The sequence below is a fragment of the Chelonia mydas genome, chromosome 28, assembly GCF_015237465.2.
Source record: "Chelonia mydas isolate rCheMyd1 chromosome 28, rCheMyd1.pri.v2, whole genome shotgun sequence".
NCBI lineage: Eukaryota > Metazoa > Chordata > Testudines > Cheloniidae > Chelonia > Chelonia mydas.
Window position 1 is genome coordinate 6,938,115 of NC_051268.2, and position 14,983 is coordinate 6,953,097.

General features: G+C 55.9%; 3 protein-coding genes across 5 annotated transcripts in view; 2 read left to right on the forward strand and 1 right to left on the reverse strand.

The window, feature by feature from the left end:
• Positions 1–14,983, forward strand: part of LOC102933291 (zinc finger protein OZF) — a 1,218,290-nt gene that overhangs the window by 1,090,897 nt on the left and 112,410 nt on the right. The window lies entirely within an intron of this gene.
• Positions 1–14,983, reverse strand: part of LOC102934530 (zinc finger protein OZF) — a 1,287,564-nt gene that overhangs the window by 198,384 nt on the left and 1,074,197 nt on the right.
• LOC102930400 (zinc finger protein 501) overlaps positions 1–14,983 on the forward strand; it is a 1,110,025-nt gene that overhangs the window by 48,728 nt on the left and 1,046,314 nt on the right. The window lies entirely within an intron of this gene.

Sequence of the window (14,983 nt, forward strand, 5' to 3'; positions counted from 1 at the left end):
GCGGTGAACAGGGGGCTTCCAGGGTGCTGCTTTGAGCACCCCTGGGCTGACACTGCAATGGAGACGTCCCCATAGAGTCCCTCTCTCCCGGGATAAAGATGGCAGCAGGGCTGGCCTGGGTCACCTGACGTGGGCTCCTGGAGCTCAAGCTGTGGGGCTGAAAAGTGGGGTGCAGATATCGGGGTTCCTGCTGAAGCCTGGGTTCGGAAACCCTCCCCCGTCGTGGGGCCTCAGAGGTTGGGCTCAAGCCCATCTGTCTGCACGGTCATTTTATAGCCCTGCAGCCCCAGCCCCATAGGCCTGAGCCAGCTGCCCCGGGCTCTGAGACGGGTGCCCTGGGTGTGTTCACGGCAGCGTAGCCCTACGGCCAGGGCACGTCTACACTGCGCCGAAGCACCCACGGCTGGCCCGTGTGCGACGAACCCGGCTCTGCCTCCTTCCGCTCCTTGTTCAGCGGGAAGGGACAGTCTGCCCCGAGAGGCTGCAGCCAGTGGGTCTGGGCAGGTCCCGGGTCTGGGAATCCCCCCCTGCTCCCGTCTCCCCCCACATCCCCTCTTCCCCCCGCCCCCACGGGTCTCTTCGTCTCCCCGCATCTCACCCCCCCGCCGGTCTCTTTGTCTCCCCTCATCTCCCCCCGGCCGGTCTCTTCGTCTCCCCCCATCTGTCCCTGTTCCCCCCCCCGCCGGCCTCTTCGTCTCCCCCCCATCTCCCCCCGGCTGGTCTCTTCGTCTCCCCGCATCTCACCCCCCCGCCGGTGTCTTCGTCTCCCCGCATCTCCCCCCCCCCCCCGCTGGTCTCTTCGTCTCCCCCCATCTCCCTCCGGCCGGTCTCTTCATCTCCCCGCATCTCCCCCCCCCGCCGGCCTCTTCGTCTTGCCCCATCTGCCCCCCCGCCGGTCTCTTCGTCTCCCCGCATCTCCCCCCCCGCCCGTGTCTTCGTCTCCCCCCATCTCCCCGCCCCGCCGGTCTCTTCGTCTCCCCGCATCTCCCCCCCCCCCGCCCGTGTCTTCGTCTCCCCCCATCTCCCCGCCCCGCCGGTCTCTTCGTCTCCCCGCATCTCCCCCGCCCCGCCGGTCTCTTCGTCTCCCCCCATCTCCCCCCCCCCCGCCGGTATCTTCGTCTCCCCCCATCTCCCCCCCCCCGCCGGCCTCTTCGTCTCCCCCCATCTGCCCCCGTTCCCCCCCGCCGGCCTCTTCGTCTCCCCCCATCTCCCCCCATTCCCGCCCCCACGGGTCTCTTCATCTCCCCCGCATCTCACCCCCCCGTCGGTCTCTTCGTCTCCCCGCATCTCCCCCCCCCCGCCCGTGTCTTCGTCTCCCCGCATCTCCCCCCTGGCCGGCCTCTTCGTCTCCCCCCATCTCCCCGCCCCGCCGGTCTCTTCGTCTCCCCCCATCTCCCCCACCCCCGCCGGTCTCTTCGTCTCCCCCCATCTCCCCGCCCCGCCGGTCTCTTCGTCTCCCCCCATCTCCCCCCCAGCCAGTCTCTTCGTCTCCCCCCATCTCCCCCCCCGCCGGTCTCTTCGTCTCTCCCCATCTCCCCCCCCGCCGGTCTCTTCGTCTCTCCCCATCTCCCCCCCCCCCGGCCTCTTCGTCTCCCCCCATCTGCCCCCGTTCCCCCCCCGCCGGCCTCTTCGTCTCCCCCCATCTCCCCCCATTCCCGCCCCCACGGGTCTCTTCGTCTCCCCCCATCTCCCCGCCCCGCCGGTCTCTTCGTCTCCCCCCATCTCCCCCCCCCCGGCCGGTCTCTTCGTCTCCCCCCATCTCCCCCCCACCCGGCCGGCCTCTTCGTCTCCCCCCATCTGCCCCCGTTCCCCCCCGGCCGGCCTCTTCGTCTCCCCCCATCTCCCCCCCCCCCCAGCCGGCCTCTTCGTCTCCCCCCCATCTCCCCCCCCCCGCCGGTCTCTTCGTCTCCCCCCATCTCCCCCCCCCGCCGGCCTCTTCGTCTCCCCCCATCTGCCCCCGTTCCCCCCCTGCCGGCCACTTCGTCTCCCCCCATCTGTCCCCGTTCCCCCCCCGCCGGCCTCTTCGTCTCCCCCCATCTGTCCCCGTTCCCCCCCCACCGGCCTCTTCGTCTCCCCCCATCTCCCCCCCCGCCGGCCTCTTGGTCTCCCCCCATCTCCCCCCCCCCCGCCGGCCTCTTCGTCTCCCCCCATCTCCCCCCCCCCGCCGGCCTCTTCGTCTCCCCCATCTGCCCCCGTTCCCCCCCCGCCGGCCTCTTCGTCTCCCCCCATCTCCCCCCCCCGCCGGTCTCTTCGTCTCCCCCCATCTCCCCCCCCCGCCGGCCTCTTCGTCTCCCCCCATCTCCCCGCCCCGCCGGCCTCTTCGTCTCCCCCCATCTGCCCCCGTTCCCCCCCCGCCGGCCTCTTCGTCTCCCCCCATCTGCCCCCGTTCCCCCCCCGCCGGCCTCTTCGTCTCCCCCCATCTCCCCCCCCCCGCCGGTCTCTTCGTCTCCCCCCATCTCCCCCCCCGCCGGTCTCTTCGTCTCCCCCCATCTCCCCCACCCCCGCCGGCCTCTTCGTCTCCCCCCATCTGCCCCCGTTCCCCCCCCGCCGGTCTCTTCGTCTCCCCCCATCTCCCCCCCCCCGCCGGTCTCTTCGTGTCCCCCCATCTCCCCCCCCCCGCCGGCCTCTTCATCTCCCCCCATCTGCCCCCGTTCCCCCACCGCCGGCCTCTTCGTCTCCCCCCATCTCCCCCCCCCCCGCCGGTCTCTTCGTCTCCCCCCATCTCCCCCCCCGCCGGTCTCTTCGTCTCCCCCCATCTCCCCCCCCCCCGCCGGCCTCTTCGTCTCCCCCCATCTGCCCCCGTTCCCCCCCCGCCGGTCTCTTCGTCTCCCCCCATCTCCCCCCCCCGCCGGTCTCTTCGTCTCCCCCCATCTCCCCCCCCCCGCCGGCCTCTTCGTCTCCCCGCATCTCCCCCCCCGCCGGTCTCTTCGTCTCCCCGCATCTCCCCCCCCGCCGGTCTCTTCGTCTCCCCCCATCTCCCCCCCCCCGCCGGTCTCTTCGTCTCCCCCCATCTCCCCCCCCCGCCGGTCTCTTCGTCTCTCCCCATCTGCCCCCCCCGCCGGTCTCTTCGTCTCCCCCCATCTGCCCCCGTTCCCCCCCCGCCGGTCTCTTCATCTCCCCGCATCTCCCCCCCCCCCCGCCGGCCTCTTCGTCTCCCCCCATCTCCCCCCCCCCCGCCGGTCTCTTCGTCTCCCCCCATCTCCCCCCCCCCCCGCCGGCCTCTTCGTCTCCCCCCATCTGCCCCCGTTCCCCCCCGCCGGCCTCTTCGTCTCCCCCCATCTCCCCCCATCTCCCCCCCCCGCCGGTCTCTTCGTCTCCCCCCATCTGCCCCCCCCGCCGGCCTCTTCGTCTCCCCCCATCTCCCCCCCCCCGGCCTATTCGTCTCCCCCCCCCCGGGCTGGGGGGGCTCCGGGCTCGCTCCCTGCAGGCTCCGGCCCAGGGGCTGCCCCTCCCCCCCGGGCAGGGCGGGGTTAATGCCGGGCCCGCGGGGGGGGAGGGGCAGGAGCCGTGGGGGGGGCGGGGACAGGCTCCTGCCGGGGGGGTCCCCCGAGCTCCCCGCGGCCGCAGCGGGGCGGGGCCGGGAGCGGCAGGCGGGGCTCGGGGCGGGGCAAGGGGCGGGGCTGTGGAGAACCCCGCCCCCAACGGAGAAGGGGGGGGTCAGCGCCGCCTCACAGCCCCGCGCACGCGCGCCGCGTTCTAACGGCCCTAACGGCCGCAACCGTCACGTGCCTCCTCCTTCCCCCCTCCCCCGCCCGCCCCGCTGGGTGCGTCACTTCCGGGGCCAGCTGCGGCGGCGGGAAGCGCGGGGCAGAGCCGGTAAGAGCCGGGCGGGAGGGGGGCGGGGCGCCCGGCCTGGGTCCGAGCCGCGCCTGGGGGGGGACTGGGCCGAGCCCCCCCGCGCCTGGGCCAGGCCGGAAGCTGGGGCGGGGCCTGCGCTGGTTGGTCCCGGTTCGGCCTCCGTAGTGGGCGGGGGGGGGTTGACGTGTCTCTGGTCCCGGGGAGAAGCGGGGGGGGGGCACCCGCCCATCCCCCGCTGCTGCCCCCTTCCCTGGTCCAGGGACCGCCCCCCCCGGGCCCCTTCAAACTGCCCCCCCCGCGGCCCGTGTGAAGGGGGGGGGACCCACTTTGTGTCTGTCCGGGCTGGGCAGTCCCATAAAACCCCTTCAGACCGCCCCCCCTCCCCCCCTCCGTGGCCCCATGAAACCCCCCCCGCCCGCTCCGGGGGGGTTTCTCTCCTCTTCTCAAAGGGGGAGTCTGTGACCCGTCCCCCCCCCCACAACTGATGGGTAGAAAATATCCCCAAATCCCCCCCCCCACAACTGATGGATAGAAAATATCCCCCAAATCCCCCCCCCACACACAACTAATGGATAGAAAATATCCCCAAATCCCCCCCCACACACAACTGATGGGTAGAAAATATCCCCAAATCCCCCCCCCCAGAACTGATGGATAGAAAATATCCCCCAAATCCCCCCCCCCCAGAACTGATGGATAGAAAATATCCCCAAATCCCCCCCACACACACGACTGATGGGTAGAAAATATCCCCCAAATCCCCCCCCACTCACACAACTGATGGATAGAAAATATCCCCCAATCCCCCCCCCACACAACTGATGGATAGAAAATATCCCCCAAATCCCCCCCCACACACAACTGATGGGTAGAAAATATCCCCCAAATCCCCCCCCCCCCCCAGAACTGATGGGTAGAAAATATCCCCCAAATCCCCCCCCCCCACAACTGATGGGTAGAAAATATCCCCCAAATCCCCCCCCCCACAACTGATGGGTAGAAAATATCCCCCAAATCCCCCCCCCCACAACTGATGGGTAGAAAATATCCCCCAAATCCCCCCCCCCCACAACTGATGGGTAGAAAATATCCCCCAAATCCCCCCCCCACAACTGATGGGTAGAAAATATCCCCCAAATCCCCCCCCCCCCACAACTGATGGGTAGAAAATATCCCCACATCCCCCCCCCCACAACTGATGGGTAGAAAATATCCCCCAAATCCCCCCCCCACACACACAACTGATGGATAGAAAATATCCCCCAAATCCCCCCCCCACACACACAACTGATGGGTAGAAAATATCCCCCAATCCCCCCCCCACACACAACTGATGGATAGAAAATATCCCCCCAATCCCCCCCACACACACAACTGATGGGTAGAAAATATCCCCCAAATCCCCCCAATTCCCCCCCCACACAACTGATGGATAGAAAATATCCCCCCAATTCCCCCCCCACACAACTGATGGATAGAAAATATCCCCCCAATCCCCCCCCCACACACAACTGATGGATAGAAAATATCCCCCCAATCCCCCCCCCCACACACAACTGATGGGTAGAAAATATCCCCCAAATCCCCCCCCCACACACAACTGATGGGTAGAAAATATCCCCCAAATCCCCCCCCCCCACAACTGATGGGTAGAAAATATCCCCAAATCCCCCCCCCCCACAACTGATGGGTAGAAAATATCCCCACATCCCCCCCCCCACAACTGATGGGTAGAAAATATCCCCCAAATCCCCCCCCCACACACACAACTGATGGATAGAAAATATCCCCCAAATCCCCCCCACACACACACAACTGATGGGTAGAAAATATCCCCCCAATCCCCCCCCCACACACAACTGATGGATAGAAAATATCCCCCCAATCCCCCCCACACACACAACTGATGGGTAGAAAATATCCCCCAAATCCCCCCCCCCCCCCACACAACTGATGGATAGAAAATATCCCCCCAATTCCCCCCCCACACAACTGATGGATAGAAAATATCCCCCCAATCCCCCCCCCACACACAACTGATGGGTAGAAAATATCCCCCAAATCCCCCCCCCCACACACACAACTGATGGGCAGAAAATATCCCCCAAATCCCCCCCCCCACTTGCTCTCTCCTCGTCCGTTCGACCGGGCTGGGCCCCGAGGGTTGGTACCCCCGTCCCGCCAGCGGTAACGTACGGCCCCCGTCTCTGACTTCGCCCTTTCCCCCGATCCGCCGGCCGGAGGGTGCGTTTCCCTGCAAACGCTGCCTCGTCTCGCTCGGCCCGTCGGTCCCACGGCGACGGGAAACACACTCGGGTTTGACCGCTGACCCGCAACTGGCCCGTGCAGCCGAGAGGAGGTTTGGGGGCTTTGGGGTTTTTTTCCCTAAATTGCCTGGCCTGGCGGCTATGGGTTTTATTCTGTAGGTTGTGTTTTTCTACGTATAGATTGCATAGCACCATAGAAATGTAGGGCTGGAGAGGACCTCAAGGTGTCATCAAGTCCAGCTCTCTCTGCCGAGGCAGGACCAAGTGCAGGTAGATTATCTCCGACAGAGGTTTGTCCTCCCTGCTCTTAAAAACTTTCAGGAAAGAGACTCCACAGCCGCCCTTGTAAGACTCTTCCAGAGCTGAGCTACCTTGGCCCAGGGGACACCCACACAGATTTTAGGGGTGAGCAGCTCTGGAGAGAGAGGAGACCCCAGTGAGTGGGCAGCTGGGTAAATAGACTAAAGTTGGGAGGAGAAACACTGACGTGTCCAAGGTCACCCAGGCTGTCCGTGACAGAGCTAGAAAGAGATCCCAGTTCTAGCGCTGTTTTGGGTACTGAAGGTCTCTGCCACGCTGGTGTTTTAGGCACTGGTGCAAACCCTTCGTACAGACACAGTTTACACTAGTGCAGTCTGATTGGCACGGGTGCACCATGTCCCAGTTGGACGGTTTGAGGTGGGGAGGGGGACAGTGACCTCACTGAGGCCTGGGGCTGGCTGAACAGTGCAACTGGTAACGGAGGGGCAGCAGTGAGTGCTGGAGGTACGAGCCAGGAGCACAGCCCCACAGGAGCACACCCCCACAGCTGTGTGCAGGGACTGCAACTGAGCTGACCTGCCAGGACAGCTTGTGCATCCATGGACAAACCACCTCTTCCCGCAGCCTAATACAGTGGGGTCTGGGGACCTTTCCAAGCTGAGAGTGTTGGGGCTCTGGAGTTTGCAGGGTCTGTTCCTGGCTCTGTCACTGACCTGCTTGGTGACCTTGGGGAAGTCCCAGCCCCTCTCTGTTTTCCTCCTACCCATTGTCTACTTGGCTTGTGATCTCTTTGGGGGAAGGACTGTCCCTCTCTGTCTGAGCAGTGCCCAGCACAATGGGGGTGCTGATCTCAGTCAGGCTCTCTGCAAAGCGCAGCACAATGGGGCCCTGATCGCCATCAGTGTATCCTCAAATCATTATTTAAAGACTTTAAATTACAAAAAAATCCACCATTTACATTAGTTTAAACCTGTGAATGACCCATGCCGTGCCCCATGCTGAAGAGGAAGGGAAAAAAATCCCAACCCCCTGGGTCTCTGCCAATCTGAGTCTGGGCAAAATTCCTTCCCATCCTCAAATATGGCAATCAGTTAGACCCTGAGCATGTGGGCAAGAGCCAGCAGCCAGACACCTGGGAAAAGAAGTCTCTGTAGTCACTCAGAGCCCTCCCCATCTAGTTTCCTATCACCACCCTTTGGAGATATTTGCTGCTAGCAGTCGCAGATCAGCTACATGGCATTGTAGGCAGTCCCATCATACCATCCCCTCCATAAAGGTATCCAGCTCAGTCTTGAAACCAGTTGGTTTTTTTGCCCCCACTGCTCCCCGTGGAAGGCTGTTCCAAAACTTCACTTCGATGGTTAGAAACCTTTGCCTAATTTCAAGCCAAAACTTATTGATGGCCAGTATCCATTTGTTCTAGTGTCAGCATTGGTGCTTAACCTAAATAACTCCTTTCCTTCCCTGGTATTTATCCTTGTGATGTATTTATAGAGAGCAATCAGATCTCCTCTCAGCCTTCTTTTGGTTAGGCTAAACAAGCCAAACTCTTTGAGTCTCTTCTCATAAGGCAGATTTTCCATTCCTTGGGTCATCCTAGTAGCTCTTCTCTGCACCAGTTCCACTTTGAATTCATCCTTCTTAAACATGGGAGACCAGAATGGCCCACAGTATTTCAGATGAGGTCTCATCGGTACTTTGTATAACAGGACTAACCCTTCCCTGTGTCTACTGGAAATACCTCGCCTGATGCATCCTAGGACTGCATTAACCTATTTCACGGCCACATCCCATTGGCAGCTTATAATTATCTTGTGATCAACCAATATTCCTAGGTCTTTCTCCTCCTCTGTCACTTCCAACTGATAAGTCCTCAGTTTATTTGCAAAATTCTTGTTGTTAGTCCCTAAGTGCATAATTTTGCACTACTGATTTTCCTCCCGTTTTCTATTACTCCAGCTTTCAAGGTCATGCAGATCTTCTTGGGTGATATTCCTGGCCTCCTCCATGTTGGCAATCCCTCCCACCTTTGCGTCACACTCCCACTTTCTGTGCCAAGGTCACTAATAAAAATGTGAAATAAGATCGTTCCCAAGACTGATCTCTGAGGAACTCCACTAGTAACCTCCCTCCAGCGTGACAACCATGGTCACCGTTCACCATGACCTCTTGTAATCTCCCTTGTAACCAATTCCTTATCGACCTTTCAGTTCTCATATTATTCTCCAATTTAACGAATAGTTTCCCATGTGGAACTGTATCAAATACCTTAGTGACATCCAGATAGATGAGAGCTACTGCATTTCCTTTGTCCAAAAAATTAAGTTTCTCACAGAAGGAGATCAGGCTGCTCTGGCAGGACCTACCTTTTGTAACACCGGTAACACCATGTTTTATTTATTTATAGAGCTGAAGGCTGGAAGGAACTGTTAGCAATAGGCTGAGAGTGGCCATGTGGACGTGGGGGAAGGGATGGCAGACCGTGCGGAGGTGGGAGGGGATGCGGTGTTGGATTTTGTTTTGCAGGAGTCCATGTCCCTGCTCCCTGTGGCCGTGGTGCCTTCCGTACCAAAGCAGCATGTCAGCAGAGCAGACGCACACACCATAGCTCCATCTGGAACACGCGGCATTCACTGCCAGACGGGATGGGCGATTTTTCAGGGGCCCAGCTTGATATGCCTGGCTGGGGTGGATTCAGTTGGACTGGGGTCTGGGGCTCTGATAGTTTGGGATGTTCCTTTTTGCATAGTCAGTTTTTTCCCTTTATTGTTTTCCCCCTGCCTGTGCCCAAGGCCGCTCTCTTCTGAACTTGCTTTTGTTATTTCAGTTCCAGTTTTTAAGTGAGATCTAATAATTGCAAAGCTGAATGAAAGATAAACCAAACAGAACCATTTGAATTTTGGCACATACCTGGTAGAACTACACCTCGTGAGGGTACGCTGTAATTACTTGGTTACCTATAGCATTTTCTGATGGGGTGGATGAAGCAATGTCAAAGAGCCAAAGTGCTTTTTAGGGCAAAAGGGCTTGTCAGGTGTTTGCTCTCTAGGGAGCATGCCACTGGCCAGGGCTTGCAGACTTTCAGGAGTGGGGTGCTGGATTGTATTTACTGATCTCAAAATAAAAGGTTAAGGTGGCTGGTTCACAATATCCAATGAAATCTTCCAAACAATTATAGAAATAGACCCTAATGCTATTAAAACAACATGGTATTAATACTGATTCAAAACCGAAATTAAAATAACGAGATAAACGCATGAGAACTGAACTGACACCTAACTTCCATGTCTTAATGCCTGAACTTTTGACACTCACTCACACCATCTTTTTTTTTAAAGCTATGCACCGCACACAGTCAGGTTAATGAAGGAAAGCACACCAATTATTGACTGCTTTGTGTTGCATTAGCAACTGATTAAGCACCTAATTAAAACTGTACCACTGTAAGTGGAAATGCCTCAACAGAGCTTCGCTCCAATGTGTTTAAATCTGAATGAAAAGTTTCTAAATTAAATACATGGCAGGATGGTAAACAGGGGGAAAATACACAGAAGTGCCTCTACCGAGTCCTGTTGACTTCTTGTCCCAACCCCCTGCATAAGTTCTGGCTTCTTGGTCAACTCAGCTCCCAGTCCCACATCAGCTGTGCCCTCTCCTAGCCTAACCCGTTTCTACTGCAGTTCTTCATCCCCCTCGTCCAGGCAGGGGGTTAGCGCTGCAGCCCTTAAGGCACCTGAGTTAATCACTGTCTCACATACTGGGGCTATTTAGATTTCAAGGAATGATTTATCAGCGTTACTGACTCTGGGAGGTGGGAGAGAGGAGAGACTGAGAGGGAGTTTGCTCCCCACACTCTGCTGGGCCATGTTCAACCCTGGTAGTCTCCATGTTACCTCATCCTCCACCCTCCCCCATGTGTCTCTGCTCATGTGTCAGAGTGTCCCCTTCTGATCATAATGCCCCTGGCCTCAGCAGAGCTCCCAGACAGGAGCTACATCACGATGGGGTTACGCTACTGAGAGTAAAATACATCACAGGGAGGATGTAATTATCCTCAAAGCAAGCATTCATTCTTTCACTTCCTAGACTGTAAAGTACTTCATTACTTAAAAGTACACTTGAAAGGATTGGATTTTTATTAATAAATTGCAGTAAATGTTGATTTCACTGTACAGGTAAAATATAGAAATGCTTCTGGAGAAAGTCAAGTTTGATTTACGGATATTTACACTGTATGTTTTGCATGTGACATTGACAATTTGTGTTTGAACAGTTACAAAGATTTGGCTTTTCAAATCTCAACATTTACTGTAATTAAATAATTGTTGTCTGACCACCCCCATAACTTCCCACAGATCTGAACATTGAAATTGTAAACATTGAAAAAAGGGCTTAAAAATAACTATCGATATCATCTATTGAAATTAAAAAAAGAAATAGACAAAATGAATTTTGCCAAACCCACTTAACAGCAATCGCAATACGCTAGGGTTGGAAATTCACAGTTAAGGTACCCAACCTTAATTCTGCCATGTAGGTCCCATGGCAGATGGCTCTGGCAGCATCAAGTGGGTCCACCACTGCAGGGGAATGCTGAGGGAGTGTCTGAGATCGGGATGAGGATTGTGTGTGTGGTGGGGGTGGGGGTCCATGCCTGAGAATGGAATTCACCTCCCCACCCCTCTGCAGATCCCAGCAACTAGGGATTTATCTAGTGAAGTGGGTGACTTTGAGCCAGACACTGAAAGATCCTTGTGCCTTAGGTTCCACACTGGCCACAGGAGTTTACTAGTACTCCCTCCCCAGACCCCCAGGGGCAGCCAGGGATAGTTAGTGGGTTATGGGAATTAGAAGATGAAAACTCATGAAGAAAGATGATATTTGTGTGTTTATTATTAAATCCCCAGACACCCACCACTCCCCATCCTCCTTCTGATGAGCTATAAATATCAAAGGGACTCAGCTACTGATCCTGCAGTGAGTTTCTGCCCCTCCCTACTTTCTTAATTCTGCCCAATCCCAGCTGCTTCTGTCCCACTCCATACCCCCAAACCTCTTCACCCCTCTAACTATCAGCTGCCAGTTTTCCCTCCTGCTGCCCCTTCCTCACTGGCAGAGAAACTCTAAGCTCTATCCCCTTCTCTTGGCCTCTGAAAGTTGCCTTGCCCAGGGCTTTGCTGCCTGTGTGAAAGCTCATAACTGGTCCAGTGAAACTCAGTGAAGGGCAGAGCCCCGAATGCTGCCAGCCCTCTCTTTGGGTCTGGAGATGCTCCAGAGACTGTTCCCTTCCCAGGGCGGACCCCTTCTGAGTAGAGAAGGTCTCTCCTGTTAACTCCTGCTCCAGTCCTGGCATTGCAGGTGTGGAGGGACTGGGCCAGTCCAGACTAAAGCAGCAGTTTAACCCCTTCTGTGCCAGTGTGGGGTTTATATAGCCTTTCACAGGCACCCAGGCCCAGGGAATGGCCCCCTATCAGCCCCAGGGTGGGGTGACCCACTGGCAGCATTGCCTTTGAGGGCGCTGCTCAGCTAATGGGAGGTCAAGAGCACAACAAGAGTCTGTTGTCTTTTTCAACATCCCATAATGTTGATCTTAAATACAAAAAAGAAGCTTACAAGAAGTGGAAGATTGGACAAATGACCAGGGATGAGTATAAAAATATTGCTCAGGCATGCAGGAGTGAAATCAGGAAGGCCAAATCACACCTGGAGTTGCAGCTAGCAAGAGATGTTAAGAGTAACAAGAAGGGTTTCTTCAGGTATGTTAGCAACAAGAAGAAAGTCAAGGAAAGTGTGGGCCCCTTACTGAATGAGGGAGGCAACCTAGTGACAGAGGATGTGGAAAAAGCTAATGTACTGAATGCTTTTTTTGCCTCTGTCTTCACAAACAAGGTCAGCTCCCAGACTACTGCACTGGGCAGCACGGCATGGGGGGGAGGTGACCAGCCCTCTGTGGAGAAAGAAGTAGTTCGGGACTATTTAGAAAAGCTGGACGTGCACAAGTCCATGAGGCCAGATGCGTTGCATCCGAGAGTGCTAAAGGAGTTGGCGGATGTGATTGCAGAGCCATTGGCCATTATCTTTGAAAACTCATGGCGATCGGGGGAGGTCCTGGACGACTGGAAAAAGGCTAATGTAGTGCCCATCTTTAAAAAAGGGAAGAAGGAGAATCCTGGGAACTACAGGCCAGTCAGCCTCACCTCAGTCCCTGGAAAAATCATGGAGCAGGTCCTCAAGGAATCAATTCTGAAGCACCTTGAGGAGAGGAAAGTGATCAGGAACAGTCAGCATGGATTCACCAAGGGCAAGTCATGCCTGACTAATCTAATTGCCCTCTATGAGGAGATAACTGGCTCTGTGGATGAAGGGGAAGCAGTGGACGTGTTGTTCCTTGACTTTAGAAAAGCTTTTGACACGGTCTCCCACAGTATTCTTGCCAGCAAGTTAAAGAAGTATGGGCTGGATGAATGGACTGTAAGGTGGATAGAAAGCTGGCTAGATTGTCGGGCTCAACGGGTAGTGATCAATGGCTCCATGTCTAGTTGGCAGCCGGTATCAAGTGGAGTGCCCCAAGGGTCGGTCCTGGGGCCGGTTTTTTTTCAATATCTTCATAAATGATCTGGAGGATGGTGTGGATTGCACCCTCAGCAAGTTTGCAGATGACCCTAAACTGGGAAGATAGGGAGGGTAGGGATAGGATACAGAGGGACCTAGACAAATTGGAGGATTGGGCCAAAAGAAATCTGATGAAGTTCAACAAGGACAAGTGTAGAGTCCTGCACTAAGGACGGAAGAATCCCATGCACCGCTACAGACTAGGGACCGAATGGCTCGGTAGCAGTTCTGCAGAAAAGGACCTAGGGGTTACAGTGGACGAGAAGCTGGATAGGAGTCAACAGTATGCCCTTGTTACCAAGAAGGCCAATGGCATTTTGAGAAGTATAAGTAGGGGCATTGCCAGCAGATCGAGGGACGTGATCATTCCCCTCTATTTGACACTGGTGAGGCCTCATCTGGAGTACTGTGTCCAGTTTTGGGCCCCACACTACAAGAAGGATGTGGAAAAATTGGAGAGAGTCCAGCGAAGGGCAACAAAAATGATTAGGGGACTGGAACACATGACTTACGAGGAAAGGCTGAGGGAACTGGGGATGTTTAGTCTACGGAAGAGAAGAATGAGGGGAGATTTGATAGCTGCTTTCAACTACCTGAAAGGGGGTTCCAAAGAGGATGGATCTAGACTATTCTCAGTGGTAGCTGATGACAGAATGAGGAGTAATGCTCTCAAGTTGCAGTGGGGGAGATTTAGGTTGGATATTAGGAAAAACTTTTTCACTATGAGGGTGGTGAAACACTGGAATGCGTTACCTAGGGAGGTGGTGGAATCTCCTTCCTTAGAAGTTTTTAAGGTCAGGCTTGACAAAGCCCTGGCTGGGATGATTTAATTGGGGATCGGTCCTGCTTTGAGCAGGGGGTTGGACTAGATGACCTCCTGAGGTCCCTTCCAACCCTGATATTCTATGATTCTATGATAATCGTCTATCTGGTGTTGAAGGACCTTTCCTGCCAGGCGCGGTGTAATTCATTCTGTTGCCAAACAGCCCTTCACCTAGGTAAAGTCTCTCTCTTGTCTGGTGATTTACAGAGCCACAGAGGCTTACACTGCAGCTAGTCAGATATTAACCCAGGTAGCAACTCACAAGCATTCAATAAAGTCTAAACACTAAACACATTCTTATAATTCTCATACCTGTTTTAACAATACTAACACAGATGAGCCAGACAGATTCCAGCTCTGTATTTGTCCATGTTCAGTTAAGACATGGGGGCTTTTACAAGAGCTAAAACCTCATCTGCCAGTGTCACAGGCAGGATGGGTAGGGATGGTGTCTCTAGCCTCTGTTTGCCAGAAGCTGGGAATGGGTGACAGGGGATGGATCACTTGATGATTCCCTGTTCTGTTCATTCCCTCTGAAGCACCTGGCACTGGCCACTGAGCTAGATGGATCATTGTTCTGAAGCAGTGGGCTGTTCTTATGTTCACAGTCACTATCCGAAGTATCTACTCATTTGGACTCACTGGGGAGCCACAGAAAGAAACAAGGTGTGCTGAGGCAAGACGGCTGAGTCTCACAGCCCTTGGGGTCATGCTTGCCAAAAGCTAAAACTAGGCCCAACCCATGAAAGGGGGCACTCCCAGGAGAGAGTGAATAAAGGCTGGAGCATCAAACAACTTTGTAAACCTGAGACAGCTGCCTTGGGGACAATGACGGGAAGAATCCCCCAAAGGGACTCCTTTGATTCTGCTGTTCTCTGGCCTTTGGTTCATAGAACTGGAAGGGACCTTGAGAGGTCCCTTTAGTCCAGTCCCCTGCACTCAAGGCAGGACTAAATATTATCTAGACCATCCCTGACAGGTGTTTGTCCAGCCTGCTCTTAAAAATCTCCAATGATGGCGATTCCACAACCTCCCTCGGCAATTTATTCCAGTGCTTAACCACTCTGATAGTTAGGAAGTTTTTCCTAATGTCCAACCTAAACTATCCTTGCTGCAATTTAAGCCCATTGCTTAATTATTACTACTTGTGTCTTGCTTACAGTACTCCTCCTAATACATCCAAGAATGATATTTGCTTTTTTTTTGCAACAGTGTTACACTG